This window comes from Nicotiana sylvestris, chromosome 9 (genome assembly GCF_000393655.2).
Source record: "Nicotiana sylvestris chromosome 9, ASM39365v2, whole genome shotgun sequence".
Classification (NCBI taxonomy): domain Eukaryota; kingdom Viridiplantae; phylum Streptophyta; class Magnoliopsida; order Solanales; family Solanaceae; genus Nicotiana; species Nicotiana sylvestris.
In genome coordinates, this window is record NC_091065.1 from 188,705,421 (window position 1) to 188,728,542 (window position 23,122).

General features: G+C 38.4%; 1 long non-coding RNA gene across 1 annotated transcript; it reads right to left on the bottom strand.

Annotated features, from left to right (window-relative positions):
• Nucleotides 1-11,712: 11,712 nt before the first annotated feature.
• LOC138877034 (uncharacterized) lies at nucleotides 11,713-13,528 on the bottom strand. The gene is made up of 2 exons (XR_011402344.1): nucleotides 13,374-13,528; nucleotides 11,713-12,907 (listed from the first exon to the last, which is right to left on the bottom strand). It is a non-coding gene; the product is annotated as an uncharacterized lncRNA (long non-coding RNA).
• Between the last annotated feature and the right edge of the window lie 9,594 nt (nucleotides 13,529-23,122).

Genomic DNA, 23,122 nt, shown 5'->3' on the forward strand with positions numbered 1-23,122 from the left:
TAAAAAGTTCAGTTTAGGGTTTAAAACCCTAATGCTGACTAAATGGAAAAAGTTCAGTTTAGGGTTTAAAACCCTAATGCTGACTGAAGGAATGAGTTCAGTTTAGGGTTTAAAACCCTAATGCTGACTATAGAAAAGAGTTCAGTTTAGGGTTTAAAACCCTAATGCTGACTAAAGGAAAGAGTTCAGTTTAGGGTTTAAAACCCTAATGCTGACTGAATGGAAAAAGTTCAGTTTAGGGTTTAAAACCCTAATACTGACTGAAGGAAAGAGTTCAGTTTAGGGTTTAAAACCCTAATGCTGACTAAAGGGAAAGTTCAGTTTAGGGTTTAAAACCCTAATACTGACTGGCTGGAAAGAGTTCAGTTTAGGGTTTAAAACCCTAATACTGACTGAAGGAAAGAGTTCAGTTTAGGGTTTAAAACTCTAATGCTGACTAAAGGAAAGAGTTCAGTTTAGGGTTTAAAACCCTAATGCTGACTGAATGGAAAAAGTTCAGTTTAGGGTTTAAAACCCTAATGCTGACTAAAGGAAAGAGTTCAGTTTAGGGTTTAAAACCCTAATGCTGACTGAATGGAAAAAGTTCAGTTTAGGGTTTAAAACCCTAATGCTGACTAAATGGAAAAAGTTCAGTTTAGGGTTTAAAACCCTAATGCTGACTGAAGGAAAGAGTTCAGTTTAGGGTTTAAAACCCTAATGCTGACTAAAGGAAAAAGTTCAGTTTAGGGTTTAAAACCCTAATGCTGACTAAAGGAAAGAGTTCAGTTTAGGGTTTAAAACCCTAATGCTGACTGAATGGAAAAAGTTCAGTTTAGGGTTTAAAAACCTAATGCTGATTAAGTGGGAATAGTTCAGTTTAGGGTTTAAAACCGTAACGCTGACTAAATGGAAAAGTTCAGTTTTGGGTTTAAAACCCTAATGCCGACTGAAGGAAAGAGTTCAGTTTAGGGTTTAAAACCCTAATGCTGACTGAATGGAAAAAGTTCAGTTTAGAGTTTAAAACCCTAATGCTGACTGAAGGAAAGAGTTCAGTTTAGGGTTTAAAACCCTAATGCTGACTGAATGGAAAAAGTTCAAATTAGGGTTTAAAACCCTAATGCTGACTGACGGAAAGAGTTCAGTTTAGGGTTTAAAACCCTAATGCTGACTAAATGGAAAAAGTTCAATTTAGGGTTTAAAACCCTAATGCTGACTGAATGGAAAAAGTTTAGTTTAGGGTTTAAAACCCTAATGCTGACTGAAGGAAAGAGTTCAGTTTAGGGTTTAAAACCATAATGCTGACTAAAGGAAAGAGTTTAGTTTAGGGTTTAAAACCCTAATGCTGACTAAAGGAAAGAGTTCAGTTTAGGGTTTAAAACCCTAATGTTGACTAAAGAAAAGAGTTCAGTTTAGGGTTTAAAACCCTAATGCTGACTGAATGGAAAAAGTTCAGTTTAGGGTTTAAAACCCTAATGCTGATTAAGTAGGAACGGTTCAGTTTAGGGTTTAAAACCCTAATGCTGACTAAATGGAAAAGTTCAGTTTAGGGTTTAAAACCCTAATGCTGACTAAATGGAAAAGTTCAGTTTTGGGTTTAAAACCCTAATGCTGACTGGCTGGGGACAAAGTTCGAGAATACTAACTGACCTCTTTTTATGAATTTCCTTGTTTTAGTAGAAGATAAAAGGGAGTCTCGTGGAAACTTACCTTTCGAGTGAATTCTTTATTGCCAAACTATTTCTTGTACCCATTTACCTTCTTCTTTGGGTGACACCTGCTTCTTGCACGGTTGTCTTGGATTATACCTGTTTTAACTTTTTAGACAAAGAACAATTGTTAGTTCGAAAATGACGGTTGGTTTGGTGACCTTGATCGTTCCAGTTACTTTGTTGCGTCCTTATTTCTGTTGCAAAGTCCTGCCATTGATTGGATTCAAATGGCGAAGCCTTTTACACTGCTCAGGCTTGTATTTCCATATTCTGTGATGATTTGCCTCGTAAGGATTTTTTTTTGTGTCCCGTTTTGCTTGGAAATTCTCAACGGGGATTTTATTAGAGGTGTTCTGTGGGGATTTGTACAAAGGGAAGCTCTGTGGGGGAATATTCACAAAGTGGATTCTATGTGTGGATTTTTGTACAACGGGGACATGCTGGGGATTTGCTTCAAAGCGGACTTTCCAGGATTTGTTGGGGTAAGCTCGCTGGGGAATTTTTACAAAGGGACTCGCTGGGGATTTGCTGGGGAAATCCTTTTTTTTATTAGTATTAACAAAGGGAAGACCTTGTGGGGATCTGTACAAGAGAGAAAATCTGTGTGGATTTCGCTAGGGCAGACTCTTTGGGGAATATTTACGCAGTGGATTCTTTGTGCGGATTTGTACAAAGGGAATCCCTGTGGGGATTTGTACGAGGCGGACTTTCTGGGGAAATTTCTCTCTTTCCTCTTTACTTCGAACGCAGTCAAACATCTTGATTCATCAGGTTCGGACAGACGTACCAACGAAATGAGGTGTTTTCCTTCATGAAACGGAATTCCGTGAAACCAAACCTGCCACCTGTCCTTTCCGGTATATCTGGAACTTGGGGTTACACATGAAAGGGGTTCGAAGAAAAACAAAGAAAGGAGAAAGCAAATTTCAGAAAAGGAGTGTCCCTTTCGGGACGATAAAGACTCATCTGAGGAAGTCAATGCTGGCTTTAAATGGACATGACATGCTCTTTGGACTGGACGCCTGACCTTCAATGAACTTGCGTTTCCCCAAACCAAAACGGATCTGTGATCCCAAACCGGTGGAACTTTGTCGAGACCTCCTTGGGTGGAGTCATTCTTTCGGCCAACAGCGCCCTTTGCGGGTTTTCGCTGGCTGACCTCTTTCATTTCCCTTCCTGTCATCGCTTGATAGCACTCTTTGCAAGTTTTTACTAAACAAGCTCTCTCTTTTTGGTTTCTCTACTCCCGTCGCCTCGCGGTGCCCGAAGGTTTTCACCGACGAGACTCTCTCATTTTATTTCTCTCAATTCAGAGTGTGTTGGTCTCCATTCGTGACGCTTTTGGCTTCCCGTTACCTTTGGTAATTGATCTGAAAGGCTTGTGCTTGTCAAAGTATATAATACTACGACTTCTAAGCCGCTTGACGTGCCCCGATTTCAATTTTAGGGTAAATGGGATTTTATTGTTGGTGTGACTGAACCTCAGAGAGAGGCTGCCTACGTATCCTTTCGGAATCAAGTCAAACGTAGTTCAGGCTCAATCAATTGTTGTTTTTTTTTTGGAGCATCAGGGATTTTTTGATCCTGAAACCTAACTGCAATGGCTAGTCGCGTGGGACTTAACCTTTCCAACTTTATTTTGCCTTTGTAGGCCTTTCTTTTCTGTCTTCTTTCTTCCAAGTTCAATTTTAGAGCATTTGGGGGTACTTTGGTTTCTTCGACTTTGCTGAGGCGATTAGCCATGTGAAACTCAACCCTTTCGACTTCAATTGCCTTTATAGGCGCTTTAATTTGATTTTCTCCTTCCAAGAGTTTTGATTCCTGAGCATCGGCCGCCATGGCCAGTCGAGGTCGACTTGATGCACCTGCTGAGGCTGGGTGCCTTTTGCACATTAGCGTGTATCAAACGAAAGCCCTATAAATTAGTCTTGCCAATCTTTCTTTGTCTTGGTTTTGGAACAGTGTTAGACCAAAAGGGATTCAAAGAGAAACAAATAATTGAATGGAGAGAATTTAAAACTAGAAGTGTCCCTTTCGGGGAAAGGAGAGAAGGACTTATCCGGAGTACATGCGGACTTCAATGAACATGACATGCCTTTTAGACTGGATGCCTGATCTGTGTAAACCGCCTGACTCCCAAAAATTTATCACAACTTTGCTTTGAATATCGAGGAACCTTGCTAGGACTCTGTTGATGACGGTGGTTGTGAGGATCTCATTTTCGATCATGGGCGCCCTTTGCAGGTTTTCACGAGCTGGCATTTTCATTTCATTTCTTACCATCTCCTTATAGTGCCCGTGTGGGTGTTCACTAACAAGACTTCTCATTTGATTTTCTCTGCTTACCGTCGCCTTACGGTGCCCGTGTGGGTTTTCACCAATAAGACTCTCTCATTTTATTCTTCTCATTTTGTTGTATCAGGTCCAAATAACTCCATCCTCCCATTTTGAACCGCTTTGCCGATTGATCAGAAGGACTTGAACAAGGTTTGGGGTAAAAAGAATTTGGGTTGAACTACAACTTTGGAACCTTTTGGGCGGGATCATTGCCGAACCATTATAACTTCTGCCCCAGTTTCACTTTTGGGGGACTTCTTGGATTTTATTTTGGTGTGACTGAACCCCAAGGAGAGGTTGCCTACGTATCCTTTCGGAATCAAGTTAGACGTAGTTCAGACCACTTTTGTTTTTGGATTTTTTTTGTATATATATTTTCTTATTTTTCCAATTCTTTCTTCTTCTTTTTTCATTTTTCTTTTTTCATTTTATTTTCAATAATATTTTCAGGTTCCAAAGAGGGTAATCAAAGAAGAGTAACCAGCTCAAATGGGTTTTGCAAAGGGTTGATAGTGTTTGGGTAGCGAGAATGAAAGCCTTCGTCATCTCAAACGGACAAGATTTTATTATATAAAGGATCCAACATAGTACCTTTTGACTGCATTTGCATTGACAGTTATTTCAAGGACATTTCCTTCGATGTGTCCCAAGTACAACGCACTCTTTCTGGCAGTACTCTTGTTGTAATGTATGGACCTTTCCAATTTCGGGAATCAATTTTCCTTCAGTTGTTCCAACTCTTTGTCTTGTTTCCTTAAGCTATTCTTCATGGCGACCCAATTCTTGATTCATTATTTCGAGGTCTGACAGAGTTTTAAGATCCGGGCATGAAGTCCGCAAGCATGTCATATTATTGAAATCTGCGTTTAACAGAACTAAAAGAGAATGAGGAGATTGACAAGATTTTAGGAAAAGAGACATTCCAGGAAAATGAAATATCAATTTCATTTGATTTTTTTTTTATTTCTTTTTTTTTTGTTTTTTGTTTTTTTTAAATTTTTTTTTTTGAAGATAGAAGGGTTTACATTAGAAAGTAAGACAATAAAGTAAAACATCTGGATCACATCCTGAGATAATCCAGATGCAGAAAGGATAGCAAGACTGGCTACCGAGACTCCCGCTTGATGGGGAACTTTCAAGCTTGACAATCGTTTTTTGGCTTTTCTTCTGTCTCGGCAATGGCTGCAATAGCCTTCAGTGCCGGATCAAATTCCTCAGCTTCACAGATCATTCCGTCTATTGGCCCATTTGTGAGAGTAGGCAGGGGAATGTTCATCATATTAGGAACCTTTTCGTCCCGGGGAACGATTCTTTCAGCTTCAATCAAGTATTCAACTGCCATTTTGAGGGTCCAATGACCAACAGTCCTTTGTATCGTGCTCCACTGCTCCAGAGTGGCATTCACATCTAGTATCAGCTCGATGCGGGGAGGGGTGACTCGGTGTTTGGACGATTTGGGGCCACTGGCAGCAGCAGACTTCGCCTGACTAGCTTTTGGAACAAGCCTGAGTATGATTCACCAATAGAGGTGAACTAATTCCTTTTGAAAGACTCTCTTGGGTGAGGATTGTACTGATGAACATTTGATTGAGACTATATGGAGCTTGGTAAGGATGGGCATTTCTAGGAGGTGGAGCTCAGTTTTGTGTATAATGTTGTGGCCGCGTGCAAGACTGTTCATCACTACATACCAACAAAACCAATCACTTGAACAGAACCTGGCTAATTTACTCACACACACAACCTTGTTAGTTTTTAAGCATTTAACATATAGGAAATCACACGATGGGATGTAATGCACCTAAACAGTTAAACGATTTTACCATGTGTTTGAACGGGTTGCATGTTTCATCCCGACCCTAAACTAGCACTCTTCACTATGTACCTCTTTTCTTTTATTCTTGCCTCTCTTTAGTCACTCTTGATCTTGTTTTTGCCGCTCTTTTATTTTTTGCACTCTCTTTTTTTTTCTTTTTTCCTTTTTGTTTTTTTTTCTATTTTCTTTTTCACTCGATTTTCTTTTTCCTTTTCTTTCAGTTTGTTTTTTTTTCTCAATTTATTTTATAGCTATGATCGAATCCGATGGAGATTGTCTACGTATCATGACCCCGCATGAATCAGATCTTGCGTAGTTCGGGCCAAATGAAAGGTAAAAGTAATGAAACATTTTTTTTCTTCATAATAAAAAATTGGGTTTCAACACTCACAAAATGCAACCGAACGGTTATTTTTTGCAAACGTGGCCCCTTCCAAATTTCACATGAATTTTGAGGCCGGGGAGGATCATTTTACAAACTTGTCCGTTCTTTTACGAAAATAACCTTTCGACAACTGAAAGATACTCTAAGGCTATTTCGGCAAGAACGGTTTAAGACGCGACCGAAGCTGGCTCGGCTTATTATGACAAAATTCAAACGGTATTCACCCGACCGCTGACTCTTTGGTTTTTTTTTTGTTTGTTGTTTTTTTTTCAAATTACAATAAAAACCTGGTGTTGCAAACACGGCCCTTCAGCGTTTCGGGGCGAAGGTTTTTAAGGCTGTGTGGGTCAACTGGATAAAAAATACTAAACAAGACCCAAAGGTGGCTGTTTATGCAAAGTCAGCCTTCCGGCGTCCCTTTCGGGAACATTCGGCTATTTATGACAAAACAGCATCACCTGACTTATTTATGACTCTTTTTATCGTTTTTCAAATTAGAAAACTCAATATTGCCAACACGGCCTTTCAACGCCTCGGTGACGAAGATTTTAAGGCTGTGTGGGTCAACTGGACCAAACCTTAAAAAATGACCCAAAGGTGGCTGTTTATGCAAAGTCAGCCTTCCGGCGTCCCTTTCGGGAACATTCGGCTATTTATGACAAAACAGCATCACCTGACTTATTTATGACTCTTTTTATCGTTTTTCAAATTAGAAAACTCAATATTGCCAACACGGCCTTTCAACGCCTCGGTGACGAAGATTTTAAGGCTGTGTGGGTCAACTGGACCAAACCTTAAAAAATGACCCAAAGGTGGCTGTTTATGCAAAGTCAGCCTTCCGGCGTCCCTTTCGGGAACATTCGGCTATTTATGACAAAACAACATCACCTGACTTATTTATGACAGATTTAAAATTTGACATATATTTTTGGCTATTTTTAGCAAAAGGGAAGGTTGGACACCACCCAACTTATTTATGGCAAAATTTAAAATTTGACACGTTTTTATTTATTTATTGATTTTGGCTATTTTAGCAAAAGGTGGGGTTGGACCCGATGAGGGTTGCCTACGTATCTCACATCCGGTGAGAATCAAACCCGCGTAGTTCGGGCATCGAAAATGGAGTAACTAGACTAACCCCTTTTTTTTGGAATTTTTTGAAAGAAATGCTTTAACTTTGGAAATGTTTTTTAAAGAACATTTATATTTGTTTGTCATTGAACATACAAATGTATATTTGTATGTTAAAGCATACTTGTTAAAGCATTTCTTTCAAAAAATGTATATTTGTTTGTTTTACCTTTTCTACGGAAGAAAGAATGTATATTTTTTATTTATGATGTTGCCTCTTAAATTTTGAAAGAGGGACTTTTAAGAAAATGATGTGGAATTCTTAGTTTTATTTATTTACAAAAGCACTTCTAAAGAAAAGTCCTAATATTTTGGAATTTGTTATAAAATATAACCCAAAATAACAATATAGAACAAGCAAAAACAAACTAAGAGATATAGAGAGAAAGAGAGGAAGAGAGATTCTTATTTCTTCTTCAATTGTGTATTTTTCCTATCTATTACAAGGCCTTTATATAGGCATAAAAAGTGAAGAAAATATGTCATGGAATATGTCATTGAACATACAAATTATGTCATTGAATATGTCATTAAGCATTTTAGCTAAAGATCATGGAAGAAGAGTAGACATCCACCATAATGTGATATTCATCATAACACTCCCCCTTGGATGTCCATAGATAATGTGCCTTGTTAAAAACTCTCTAAAAAAATATTGGGATGTACATAATTATTTATGATATGCATTGCTTGCTGCCTCATTAAAAACCTTACCAGGAAAACCCAGTGGGACAAAACCTTGGTTAAGGAAAAGAGTGCAGCGTATAGTTACTCCCCCTGATGAAAAATCACTTAATGTCTCGAAGACGACGCATTCCAATCTTATATATCAGCTTTTCAAATATTGAGGTTGGTAATGCCTTAGTGAACAGATCAGCCAAATTATCACTTGAACGAACTTGTTGTACATCTATTTCACCATTCTTCTGAAGATCATGAGTGAAAAAGAATTTTGGTGAAATGTGTTTTGTTCTATCTCCTTTGATATATCCTCCTTTCAATTGAGCTATGCATGCAGCATTGTCTTCATACAATATTGTTGGAATATTCTCTTTCGAAGAAAAACCACATGTTTGCTGAATGTGTTGAGTTATAGATCTTAACCAAACGCATTCTCGACTTGCTTCGTGAATGGCTATTATCTCTGCATGATTTGAAGAAGTAGCAACCATAGTTTGTTTTGTCGAACGCCATGATATGGCTGTACCTCCACTTGTAAATAAATAGCCTGTCTGAGATCGACCTTTGTGTGGATCAGACAAATATCCTGCATCTGCATAACCAATCAATGATGGCTTGGATTCGTTTGAATAAAATAAACCCATATCAATGGTCCCTTGGAGGTATCTGAATATATGTTTAATACCATTCCAGTGTCTTTGTGTTGGCGAAGTACTAAATCTTGCCAATAAACTTACTGAGAAAGCTATATCTGGTCGGGAATTATTGGCAAGATACATTAATGCCCCAATTGCACTAAGATATGGTACTTCGGCACCAAGAAGCTCTTCATCATTTTCATGAGGTCGGAATGGATCTTTCTTTATATCAAGTGATCTCACAACCATTGGGGTACTCAATGGATGTGCTTTATCCATATAGAATCGCTTTAAAATCTTTTCGGTATATGTTGATTGATGGACAAATATTCCATCTTTCATATACTCAATTTGTAGACCAAGACAAAATTTTGTCTTTCCAAGATCTTTCATTTCAAATTCTTTCTTCAAACAGTCTACTGTTTTTGGAAGCTCCTCAGGAGTTCCAATGATATTTAAATCATCAACATACACAGCGATTATAACAAATTCAGATCCAGACCTTTTTATAAAGACACAAGGACAAATTGGATCATTCTTGTACCCTTCTTTCAACAGGTATTCACTCAGGCGATTGTACCACATACGACCTGATTGTTTCAATCCGTATAAAGATTTCTGAAGCTTTATTGAACAAGTTTCTCGAAAACTTTTATATGCTTCTGGCACTTTAAATCCCTCAGGTACTTTCATAAAAATTTCGTTGTCTAATGATCCATACAAATAGGCTGTAACAACATCCATTAGATGCATATCAAGTTTTTCTTGCACTGCCATATTTATGAGATACCTGAAGGTGATAGCATCCACTACAGGAGAATATGTCTCCATATAATCAATTCCAGGCCTTTGGGAAAACCCTTGTGCCACAAGTCGTGCTTTATATCTAACGACTTCATTTTTATCATTTCGTTTTCGCACAAAAACCCATTTATACCCTACTGGCTTTATGCCTTCAGGTGTTCGAACTATGGGTCCGAAGACTTCACGTTTTCCAAGTGAAGTTAACTCTGCCTGGATAGCGTCTTTCCATTTTGGCCAATCATTTCTCTGTCTACATTCATTGACAGATTTTGGTTCAAGATCCTCATCTTGTTGCATTATTTCAACAGCAACATTATAAGCAAAAATGTTATCGATAACAACATTATTTCGGTTCCATCTTTTCCCGGTTGAGACATAACTTATTGATATCTCTTCATTTTCATTATTTTCAGGTACCTGGACCTCCCCTAAGGTCTTATCATTTGTTACGTCTTGGGGCTCTGCATGAGCCACTACCTCCGTGTTATGTTCACTTTGATCATTTGCTTCTTTTCTTCTTCGAGGATTTTTATCTTTAGAACCGATTGGTTTACCACGTTTCAAGCATGGCTTAGACTCATTTGCTTTAATTAATTGTCCTGTCGGGATATCAACTCAAATTGGTGCATTAGCAACTGGAATATGTGACTTGGTCACCCTTGGTAGGTCAGTGAATGCATCTGGCAATTGATTTGCAATATTTTGGAAATAAATAATCTTTTGAACCTCTTGTTCACATTGATTTGTTCGAGTATCTAAATGAGACAGTGATAATGCATTCCAATCTATATTCTTTTTCAGCTGCTTATTTTCTCCCCCTAATGTTGGATATACTGATTCATCAAAATGACAATCAGAAAATCTTGCCGTAAATAAATCTCCAGTCATCGGCTCTAGATATTTTATAATTGAAGGAGATTCATATCCAACATATATCCCCAACCTTCTTTGAGGACCCATGTTTGTGCGTTGTGGTGGAGCAATTGGAACATATATCGCACAACCAAAGATCCTAAGATGAGAAATATTTGGCTCCTGACCAAAAGCCAATTGTAATGGGGAGACTTTATGATAACTTGTGGGCCTTATCCGCACAAGTGATGCTGCGTGCAAAATAGCATGACCCCATACTGAAATGGGAAGTTTTGTTCTCATAAGCATTGGTCTAGCAATTAATTGGAGGCGTTTGATCAATGATTCTGCTAGACCATTTTGTGTATGAACATGAGCAACCGGATGCTCAATTGTTATCCCAGTTGAAATACAATAATCATTAAAGGCTTGGGATGTAAACTCACCAGCATTATCAAGACGGATTGTCTTAATTGCATAATCTGGAAACTGTGCTCTTAGCTTTATTATTTGAGCCAACAATCTCGCAAATGCCATATTGCGAGTTGATAGTAAGCACACATGTGACCATCTTGTAGATGCATCTATCAAAACCATATAATATTTGAATGGTCCACATGGAGGGTGAATGGGCCCACATATATCACCTTGTATACGTTCCAGAAATGCAGGGGATTCCATCCTAACTTTAATTAGTTGATGGTCTAATAATTAATTTTCCTTGAGAACATGCAGCACAAGAGAATTCCTTAAATTGAAGAATTTTCTGATTCTTCATTGCATGTCCATGTGAATTCTCAATTATTTTACGCATCATATTAGAACCAGGATGGCCCAACCGGTCATGCCAAATAATAAAATTATCTTGATTAGTAAACTTCTTGTTTACTACGGCATGTGTTTCAATCCTGCTAATACTTGTGTAGTATAAGCCGGAGGAAAAAGCGGGTAACATTTCAAGCACATATTTCTTACCGGACGTTATTGTAGTAATATAAAGATATTCAATCTTTTCATCATTTGTAGTCTCAATATGATAGCCATTTTGGCGAATATCTTTGAAACTTAATAAGTTTCTTTGAGATTTACTACAATATAGTGCTTCATCAATAGCCAAATTTGTTCCTCCTGGTAGTAATAAATTGGCTCTTCCAGAACCTTCAATTAATCTTGTACTACCGGATATTGTATTAACATTCGCTTCTTTCATTACCAAATAAGAGAAATATCTCTTATCTTTTAAAATAGTGTGTGTTGTAGCACTATCCAGAAGACATATATCATCTTTATTAATCTTGAGTCCAACTGAAGACTGTGGAATTTTCATATTCTTCATAAAAAAAACAAATAATACATCATAAGAAATATGAAAGACAAGCAAAAAAAACATTAAGAAATACATTAGAAATATAGAAACTAGCAACACATAATGCATTAGGAAAATACACTCAAGAAAAAAAAAAATAAACTAGTTGCAAACATAAACATAACAACTTTTATAACTTCATTCCCCAGTAAGATGATTCATTCTTCAGTCAATATCCTCAAAGAAGTCTCCAACTTCTAAATGAGTAATATTTGTTAGGCCTTCAAAATCATCATCTTTATATGCAGGATGTGCCTTAGAATCATATTTATTTGAGGGACCTGCTTCATCATTATTATTTTGAAAGGTCAAGTGTGCCTCCACATTATTTTTCTTTTTTCTTGAGGGAGGCTTGATAAAGTTTGACAAAATGTTCTGGCGTACGACAAATGCGTGCCCAATGACCTCTCATACCACATCGGTGACACATACTAGCTTTACCTTTTGAATGATTAATTTGAGAACCCTTATTGTTCTCCAATTTATTTCCACCATAATGACGATAATTGTTTCGCCCCCTGCCACGTCCACGTTTACGACCATGTCCACGACCACGATAATTATTTTGTTTTCTTTCAAACTTATCATATGTTGCTACAGCATTCACTTCCGGAAATGGAGCTGACCCAGTGGGACGGGCTTCATGATTTTTCATTAATAGAGTATTATTCTGCTCAGCCACAAGTAGACATGTGATTAACTCAGAATATTTCTTAAAACCTTTTTCACGGTATTGTTGTTGTAGCACCACATTTGAAGCATGAAAAGTAGAAAATGTTTTTTCCAATAAGTCCTCATCTGTGATAGTGTCTCCACATAATTTTAATAGAGAACTTACTTTAAAGATAGCAGAATTATACTCACTTACAGTTTTAAAGTCTTGCAACCTTAAATGTATCCACTCATACCGAGCTTTCGGTAATACCGTAAGTTTTAGGTGGTCATATCGATCCTTCAAATTAATCCATAATTCAAGTGGATCTTTTACTGTTAAATATTCAGTTTTTAACCCTTCATGTAAATGATGGCGAAGGAAAATCATGGCCTTCGCTTTATCCTGATTTGATGCTTCATTTCCTTGTATAATCGTATTTCCAAGACCTTTAGCGTCAAGGTGAATTTCAGCATCAAGTACCCATGATAAATAGTTCTTCCCGGTGATGTCAAGTGCCACAAATTCAAGTTTTGATAAATTTGACATAGTGAAAACTATCATAAAAGATGAATAAGTTAGAGAAATAACTATAATAATAAACAATTAATGAAACAAATCGATTAAGGTAAAACAAATGAAAATAAAGCTATATCGTGTTAGCAATCTACTATTTCATTTTATTCATGCCATAAAATAGAAACTATATATTATTTCATTTCACTTTATATTATTGATATATATATATATATATATATATATATATATATATATATATATAGAATTTAACGTTTTATTAGTTGCAGTGACTAGATAATGTATACACTACATACATATGCATACATTTTTTTTAATGGTATTGCGTCAGGTGTGAAAAATAACATGATAAACAAAAATATGAAAAAGGGAACAACAACATAAATGATGTAAATTATCAAAAATTGCAAAGAAAAATTTAGGTTGTAAGAATTAAGCATATGATATATGTACTGCCATAAATAAAATGATTATAATGATACATACCTCAATAAAATATGGCTCAACTTAGCTGGAGTTAAGAATAAAATTAGAGCTTCGTGCTGATAACGTGTTATAAAATATAACCCAAAATAACAATATAGAACAAGCAAAAACAAACTAAGAGATATAGAGAGAAAGAGAGGAAGAGAGATTCTTATTTCTTCTTCAATTGTGTATTTTTCCTATCTATTACAAGGCCTTTATATAGGCATAAAAAGTGAAGAAAATATGTCATGGAATATGTCATTGAACATACAAATTATGTCATTGAATATGTCATTAAGCATTTTAGCTAAAGATCATGGAAGAAGAGTAGGCATCCACCATAATGTGATATTCATCATAACAGAATTCAATTTTTCAAATATTTTTTATGGACATTTTACAAAAGAGAGACTAAAAAAGAAATAGTATTTTTGGATTTTTGTTGCTGATTTTTAATTCTTATTTCATTTTTCGTATGAAAGACTTCAGAAAGAAGGAAACTATTTTTTTTATTTGAGTTTAAAGAAAACTTCTATATTATTTTTTATTTCTTTTTTGCATTTTCTAAGGAAAGATTTATAAAGAAGGAACTAAAGGAAAATATTTTTGGATATTTTTTGAAAATTGGGGTCGAAACCGATGAGGTTTGCCTACGTATCTCACATCCGGTGAGAATCAGACCCGCGTAGTTCGGTTAAATTAACCGAATTATTTTAGAACAAAATTCTTTCCTTTTCAACAAACAACTTTCCAAAAATAAAAGACTATTTTTCTATCTTTTTGTTTTTTCTTTTTCTTAGTAAAGCAAATTATTGGAAACAAAACATTTTCCCTTTTTATTATCGCAAAATTTCGGCAGAGTTTTGACAGTAATTGGGCATTGCTATTTTTCAAAGTAGAAAATTAGCCCTATACACTGTTATTTTTTTTGTTTATATTTTTCAAATACTCCAAAGTCAGGCAGCATGCATGTCCGAGACAAATAAATGCACGGAAACAAATAGGATGCAACAGGATGGTCTTTTCATTTCAGGTTGCTAGTCCTAGACGGACCCAACCCCTGTGTTGAGTCCCCTAAGTCAAATGCAACATGATGCAAATAAGCGTTCCTACTAGGGATCCGGCATGAAGTTTCGTTATACTAGGTTCACAACCTGGGTATTTGTTCTAGACTGTGTACCCGAGCGGACAACTCGAGTCGAGGAGGGGGCTACGTACCGGGGACCCGCGAGATCGTCCGGCTTTGTAACTTGTCCGACCTCTTTCTTATTTCAGGTATTGACACTAACAGAATAGGGAGTCTCGACCAGCGAGCTTCTCCCCGGAGGTAAGAAGAGAAAGGTTTCGGCACAGTTTATATACAGTTCAGATAACATCAAAGCGGTAAAAAAAACATTTAGCACGTTATGCCAAAACATGATATAAAGATCAGATAATAAAGCCAAATATAACAATTATTCTAAGCTCGAATTCTGAACCCTGAACTAACGTTCTGGGAGCTTCTCCCCAGCAGAGTCGCCAGAGCTGTCACACCTCCTTTTTGCGCGCCCCGCCCCGAAGGGTAGAAAATGCGCGAGGGAGTTTTTCCAATTTAAGTGACAATATTCGAAATGGGATTATTTATTTAATTCAGAGTCACCACTTGGGAAAGGTTTGGTGCTAAAGCCTATGTTAAATGTTCTTCAAACCCGAATTTGAAACTCACTTATTTAAACCAGGTCAGTAGAATTAACTATCGGAAACTGCTACTAATAGGGTTTGAACGTGGTCATGTGAACTGCCTAACGAGATCCGATAAAGTTAGAACTCGAAAGATTAAAACTACATTATATTTGGCAAGGTTAAGGCACTATGCTCTATGCATACAAAATATAGCCGAAAGGTTAAAACATTCTGCTCTATACATACCAAATATGGCCTAAAGGAAGTCTACTTATCTGTGTACCAAACACTCATGCATTCCTTATCATACAACCAACTAAATAACTAAAATCACAATTTTAAAACAAACTAAGCTTTAATTAAGTACAGGCCACCTAATGTGTTTCTTTATTGAGTTACAAACTAAACAAGTTACACAAATCTAACAACATTCATAAAACTTTAACCGCAGCAACGAATGATTAAACTCCCGCGTATCTTTATTTCATGCTTTCATTGTTACATCAGATGCGAAGTTCTAGTATGTACCTGGATGTTGGATACAACAGAAGAAGCAGGGAGGTCAGTAGAGCACTATAAGCAATACCAAACAGCAGCAGTAATGGCAGGTAACAAACAGAACAAATCCTAGTGCAAGATGCAGCTAGAGCCGATGGAAAAATGGCAGAATGACATCAATAACCAGTAGTATAGAATCAGAATTCAGGCAGAACAAATCCAGAAGTGAACTAATGCTACAAACAAACAGTAACTTCAGTCAGGTCTTGGAAGAAATCAGTGTGGAGCAAACAAGTCCAGACCAGTGAAAGTCAAGACAACAATGGAAATGCAGTTCCTATTTTCTGTGTTATGCCTCTCTCAATGTGTATCTGTATATGCCTCTCTATTTCTCTCTTCTTTTCGAAATTCAGTTCCCCCAATCTGTATCCTTACTTCTCTTATCTCTTTATGTATTTCTTTTGACAAGTCCAGAAAAATTCAGTCTCCTCTTGTCTCCTTTTTTTCCTAGTCCCCTTTCTAATGGAAATTTGCTTCTCTTATAAGCCCAGCCTCAGCCCTTTATAGCCTCTAGACAAATCAGAGCCCCTCCCATGTGGTCTGTGGTTTTTCCACTCAACTATTTAAAATAAGACCCTACCATGATATTCCCTGACAGACATATCTCTGAATGGGCTTATTATTTCTAAATTAAAACAGGGTATGGGCAGCAGGGGTGTGTTCTGACAGCACCTGTTGACAAGCTTATTTTAATCCTAAAGGCCCTAAATGCATATGCTGTGCACAAATGCACATGACAATAATTCAGATTGCAACTAAACAAACCAAATCCTTTTATATTTCTGATTCAAATCAACAACTATAAGTAGCTAAACTCAATCCTTAATTGATTCAGACAATGCTTAACAGAAGCAGATCAATTTGTTATTGTTCAAACAACTGAAACTAATCGACGACATATGTCGACTCGACTATACTAATCATAACATGTACAATCGAAAACCATGATCAGAAATCTAACAGTACTAACAAAGGGGTTCAGATTGCAATGTCAAAATAGAGATTAACTTGGGGATTGACTACTCAAACAATTTCAATTCAATCGATTAGGCAGTTTACATACACACACATTATCGGTGAATGAGGAAACATTTGACCAAATACAGAGGTCCAGGCAAGGTGAGCAAAAACCAGTTGGTAAAATTCAAAACACAAATTAAACAAAACGTTTGGTCATATGAACAGACCTTTAACAAACAAACGAAATGAAATAAAGAAAAGCTAACAAACTTACCATAAGATCTTTGAAAGAAAAAATCAGAAAAATCAGCTCGTGTTTGAACGGACCCTTCTTAGGGTTGAACGGACTTTAATCGAAGTGTTCTCAGCTGAGAACACTTCGATTAAGGTCCATTAGACCCTAATCACTTTAGCTCAAACGGACACAAGCCAGGCTTGGGGTTTCTAGGGTTCACAGATGGTAGATTTGGGATTTGGGTTTCCATGGTTAGATTCGGACAAAACCAAGCATGGTTTGGTCACGAGGGAGGTCCGGGGACTGTCTGGTAAGAATCTAGGGCAGATCGGTGTAGATCGAGTTTTGACTCGAATCTTCAAATGAAGATTCGAGAAGGTGGGATGGGATTCGAGCTAAGCGGTTAACAGATCCATGTTCAGGGAGGTGAGGTGGTCCTACGGTGTTAAGCTGGGAGTCACCGGCGTCCAGGCCGCCGGGATTAATGGTGAAGGAAAAGGGGGCGGCTAGGGTTTCGTGGGGAAAGGGGATGAGGACGAAGGCGGGGGTCTTGGATAGGGGGCAGGGTATGGTAGGAAAGTTTATATATGGAATGGGTGGATTGATCTCAGCCGTTGGATGAGGCGAGATGGAAGGCCAGGATCTTTCAACTGGTGGGGAAACGGTGTCGTTTCAAATGCCAGGGTTTGGGTTGGTTTGGGGGTTGAACGGGTCGGGTTTGTTCGTGGGTATGGTGGATGCGATCTTGACCGTTGATCATTCTGAGATCAACGACATAGATCAGACCAGATCAAAACGATGTCGTTTGGAAGCTCTTGAAGTCAGCTGGTCTGGACCGGGGCAAGCACATGCTTTTGGGCTCAATTTGGGCCTCGGATTTTAAATGGGAACAAGCCCAAACCTGATTTTAGGCCAATTTTGCACTCTTTTTCTTTTATATTTTTTTTTTTCATTTTTAAAACAAAACCTAATTAAACAAAATTAAATTCCATTAATTAGACACTTAATACAATTATTCACGCATATTAAAATGTTAAAAGTAGGTAAAATTAAGCAAGGCAACAATCATGACAAAATGCATATTTTATGATTTTCCATTTAATAACCGGATTACGGTTCAAACTACGCATGACACACATTTTTGTATTTTGTTTTAATAAAAATAAAAATGGGCAAAAATCATAAATAATTAACAACATACCACGTAAAAATCCAAAAAATTGTACAGCAAGACCAATGTTTTTTTCTTTTTTGGAGTGATTGTCGCGTAAAACAAAAATCACGTGCTCACACTAAGTGCAACAAATAATTGAAAGCAAGTATAGCCTCTCAAGGCAAAAGTCACTCAGCTCACCTTAACAGCTCAATCACTCGGCTCTCAGTACTCACACTCAATAGGTACCTGCGCTCACTGGGGGTGTGCAGACTCTGGAATAGCTCCTTCATCCCAAGCGCTATATCGCTGCAGCGTGCAACCCGATCCAGTATGTAAACAGCCATAAGGCTCGTTGCAGCATGCAACTCGATCCAATATAGATAATTAGCCCGAAGGCTCGTCCCGACATGCAACCCCATCTAATATATATACATATATAGCCTTGAGGCTCGTTGCGGTGTGTAACCCGATCCATATACACTCATATAGCTCACAGTTGGGCACTCATGCCCTATCTCAGTCACCAATATCACCAGCACCTCGGGCTCTCAGAAAGCATATGATTCAGCCCAAACAGAGATAATAATATGTATCATTGATAAATAGGAAGGGACAGAGGTAAAATACGCAAGTAATATCATGACTGAGAACAAAACAGCAGATAGCTGTTAATCAGCAAGTACACGACCTCACGGGTCTCAATAGAGATCTCATAAGGCCTAAACATGGTTTCTAACATGAAGTGCAGTCAATTTCCATAGAAACAGAGGGAACACGTAGTAAACAGTACGTTATTCGATTCTATAGTCTCACAGGACTGATCAAGTCGCAATCTCTTTGATGCATGCCCACACGCTCGTCACCTAGCATATACGTCACCTCCAAAATAGTTATATGACACAAAATCTGGGGTTTCATACCCTCAGGACCAGATTTACAACTGTTACTTACCTCAATCCGAGAAAATTCCTACTCCGTAATGCCTTTGCCTCTCGAATCAGCCTCCAATCATCCCGAATCTAGCCACAAGTGATATAACATAATCAATAAAGGCTAAATGGATCAATTCCACAAGAAAACTACTAAATTAGAGTCAAAATCCGAAAGCGACTCAAACCCGACCCCCGGGGCCACGTCTCAAAATCCGACAAAAGTCAAAAAACCCAAAAGGCCATTCACTCACGAGTATAACCATCTAAATTCATCAAAATCCGACATCATTTACCCCTCCAAATTCCCAAAACTTACTCTCCAATTTTCAAGTCCTAATCTCCCAAATTGCACCTCAACATTTCACCAACTAGGTATAAAATCAGTGGGGAAACACCATCAAGCACAAGGACCATACCAATGGTTGCTTCAAAATCCCTAAAATCTGAGCTAAAAACAATGGAAATGGTGAACAATCCCGAAGTGTTCTTTTTATACCTTCTGTCCAGCAAAATCGCACATGTGGTCTCTTTGTCGCTTCTGCGATGCCGCACCTGCGGAAATTTTATCGCAGGTATGGATCCTAGTTAATCAATTAGAGTTCGCATCTGCAGTCAAACATACACACCCGTAAGTGCGCACCTGCGGGCCCCGCTCACTTCTGCGATCCTTGCCTTCTTACGCCTTTCTGCATCTGCGCTTTTCCTTCCGCATTTGCGCTTACGCAGATGCGTACCAACCTGTCACGACCCCAAATACCCGGTCGTGATGGCGCCTATCACATTATTAGGCAAGACAACCCAAACATTGATCATAATTTTTTTTCTTTTAATAAATCATTTTCTAACACGGGTTTAAATACCAAATTTTCATAAGAAGAGATTAAACAACTAAAAATGTGTGGAAATCAATAAAACATAAGTCAACACAGCCCAAACATCTGGTGTCACAAGTTTAGAGCCTCTAAATACATAACCGACTGTCTAATACATTATAAGTCTAAAAATGCGGAAAAGAACAAGATACAAAGGAGGAAAGCAGGGTTGCGGACACCATGCAACTACCTTGCAATCTTCGGCAAACTCTGGATAAGCTGAGGACCCCCTCACTCTGCCGCTCGGGCACCTGGATCTGCACACAAAGTGCAGGGAGTAACATGAGTACGCCAAATCAGTAAGTAACAAAAATAAATAAAGTCTGAAAGCAGTGACGAGTAGTTAAAAATCATATAAATAAATAAACAACAGGATAACAGATCAAACTCTACAGTTTAAAACTAGTTCCGTCATAAAATCCTCAATTTTAGTTTAAATACTTGAAATCATATACTTAGCAATTTTTTAATAGAGGCTTATTTTAAAAAAAGAGTGAAATCAGTGAAAACTATCATAACTGGGCCCCTCGGGCAAGGTATCACTCAGAACATGGCCTCTCGGGCAACCTCTCCGTCACTCGTGACTAAGCTCTCGTCACTCAGTACACAATCTTAACACTTAGGCTCATTAATATCTCATAATAATGATAATCATAGTAACCACTGTGGCATGCAACCCGATCTATAATTTAGAGTCGACTAAGCTCACTGGGGGTGTATAGACTTTGGAGGGACTCCTACAACCCAAGCGTCATATCGCTGCGGCGCGCAACCCGATCCAATATATATATCACTGCGCGCGTGCAGCCCGATCCATATAAGTATCGATGCGGCGTGCAGCCCGATCCATAATTCATACATATATAAATATCCTTACCATTAAGTTCTCAACCTCTCTCAGTCATTAACCTCACAGCCTCTCGGGCACAATAGTAGAAATTAGGGAACTCAGTCCAAACAGTCCTCACATTTAAGAAGTAGAGTGATAAAACCAGTTATAAACAATAAATAGGTAAAACGTGACTGAGGATATGCTTTAAAACAAGTAGGGTGAGGAAAAACAGTAAAAATGCCCCTAAGGGTCTTAACAGGTCGGCACAAGGCCCAAAACATGGCATACAACCCATAATACAGTATAATGACTAAAGTATGGAATATCATAAGGTTTCAAATCAAATACAAGGCTTAATAGTCACTACGAGACGGACCAAGTCACCATACCTACCGGTGCACGCCCACACGCTCGTCGCCTAGCATGTGCGTCACCGCATTTATCATTCAAATACCGGGGTTTGTACCCTCAGTTCCAGATTTACAATGGTTACTTATCTCAACTGGATGAAAACACTACTCCGCGATGCCTTTGCCCCTCGCATCGGCCTCAACTCGTGCCGAATCTACCCAAAATCAGAATCATTACATTAGAATAGGCTAAAGGGACGAAGCCCATGCGAAATAAATTAAATTATACTAAAAATCCCAAAATTGGCCAAATCCGACCCACGGGCGCACATCTCGAAACTCAGTAAAAATTACATCCACGGAATCCTTATCCTTCCACGAGTCCATACATACCAAGAACACTGAAATCGGAGTCCAAATGACCCCTCAAATTCTCATTTTAAAGTATCTTAATCTCAAGCCCTAATCCCCAATTTTCTTCCTTAATTTCCACTAATACCATGATTAAACAATGAAAAAATGATCATAAACCCAAATAATGAAGCTTAGGGAACTTACCCAACTGGTTCCCTTCGATCTTCCCTTGAAATCACTGCCCTAGCTCGCTTCCTGTCTTCAAAAATGGAGAACTTAGAAAAATTTCGCGAAGAAAACAATATATACCTTCTGGCCCTGGGATTCCGCACCTGCGGCCCAGGTACCGCTTCTGCGGTACCACATTTGCAGTCATTGAGCCGTTTCTGCGGCTTTCACTTAATGGTCCAAAACTGCATTTGTGACCAAGTAGCTGCATATGCGCCATCGCGGGTGCGGTCAGCCAACCGCATCTGTGGCTCCTGCCCTTCTCCTCCTTGACCACTTCTGTTGTCCTTTCCTCGCATCTGCGACATCGCACCTGCGGTCCCCAATCCGCAGGTGCGGAAATATCAGAACAGAAAATCTGCAGCTTCTCAAATTTCCCAAACTCTCCAACAACCATCCAAAATCACCCCGGGGTCTCAACGAAAAACACAAACATGACCCATAACCTTATCAAACTTATACCAACCCTTAAAACACCTCAAACAACATCGAATCAACCAAAACACATTGGATTCAAGCCTAAGTTTCCAAAATCTTCGATATTACGCTTTTGATCAAAAACCCAACCAAACCACGCCCGAATGACCTAAATTTTACACACACATCCCAAATGACACAACGGAACTACTACAACTCTTGGAATTCCATTACGACCCCTATATCAAAATCCCACTTATTAACCGAAAATTGTCAAAAATCCAATTTCGCCAATTCAAGCCTAAATCTACTTAGATCCTCCAAAACTCATTCCGATCACGCTCTTAAGTCCCAAATCACCTCCTAAAGCTAATCAAACCATCAGAACTCACATCCGAGCCCTCTAACACATAAGTCAAAATTTGGTTGACTTTTCCAACTTAAGCTTCCTCAAAAGAGACTAAGTGTCTAAAACCTTACCAAATCCTTTCCGAACTCGAACCAATCAACCCGATCACATATAGAACCGATAGACAAAGCAATAAGAAGCAAAAATGGGGGAAATGGAGCGGTAACTCATGAGACGACTAGCCGGATCATCACATCCTCCCCAACTTAAACAAATGTTCGTCCTCGAACGAGTCAAGAAACATACCTAAAGCCTCAAACAGGTGAGGATATCTGCTCCGCATCTCCCGCTCGGTCTCCCAGGTAGCCTTCTCCATGGGCCGACCTCTCCACTACACTTTCACTAAAACTATATTCTTTGACCTCAACTTTCGAACTTGACGACCCAGAATAGCTACTGGTTCCATATCATAAGTCAAATCATCATCCAACTGAACCGTGCTGAAATCCAGAACATGAGACGGATCCCCAATATACTTCTGAAGCATAGAAACATGAAATACCGAATGCACACTCGATAAGCTAGGTGTCAAGGCAAGCTCATACGCCACCTCCCCAATCTTCCGAAGCACCTCAAAAGGCCTAATGAACCGAGGACTCAATTTACCCTTCTTCCCAAATCTCATAACACCCTTCATGAGAGAAACCTTCAACAGAACCTTCTCAACAACCATGTAGGACACATCTCGAACCTTCCTATCAGCATAACTCTTCTGCCCCGACTGCGCTGTGCAAAGCCTCTCCTGAATTACCTTCACCTTTCTAAAGCATCATGTACCAAGTCTATCCCCAATAGCCTAGCC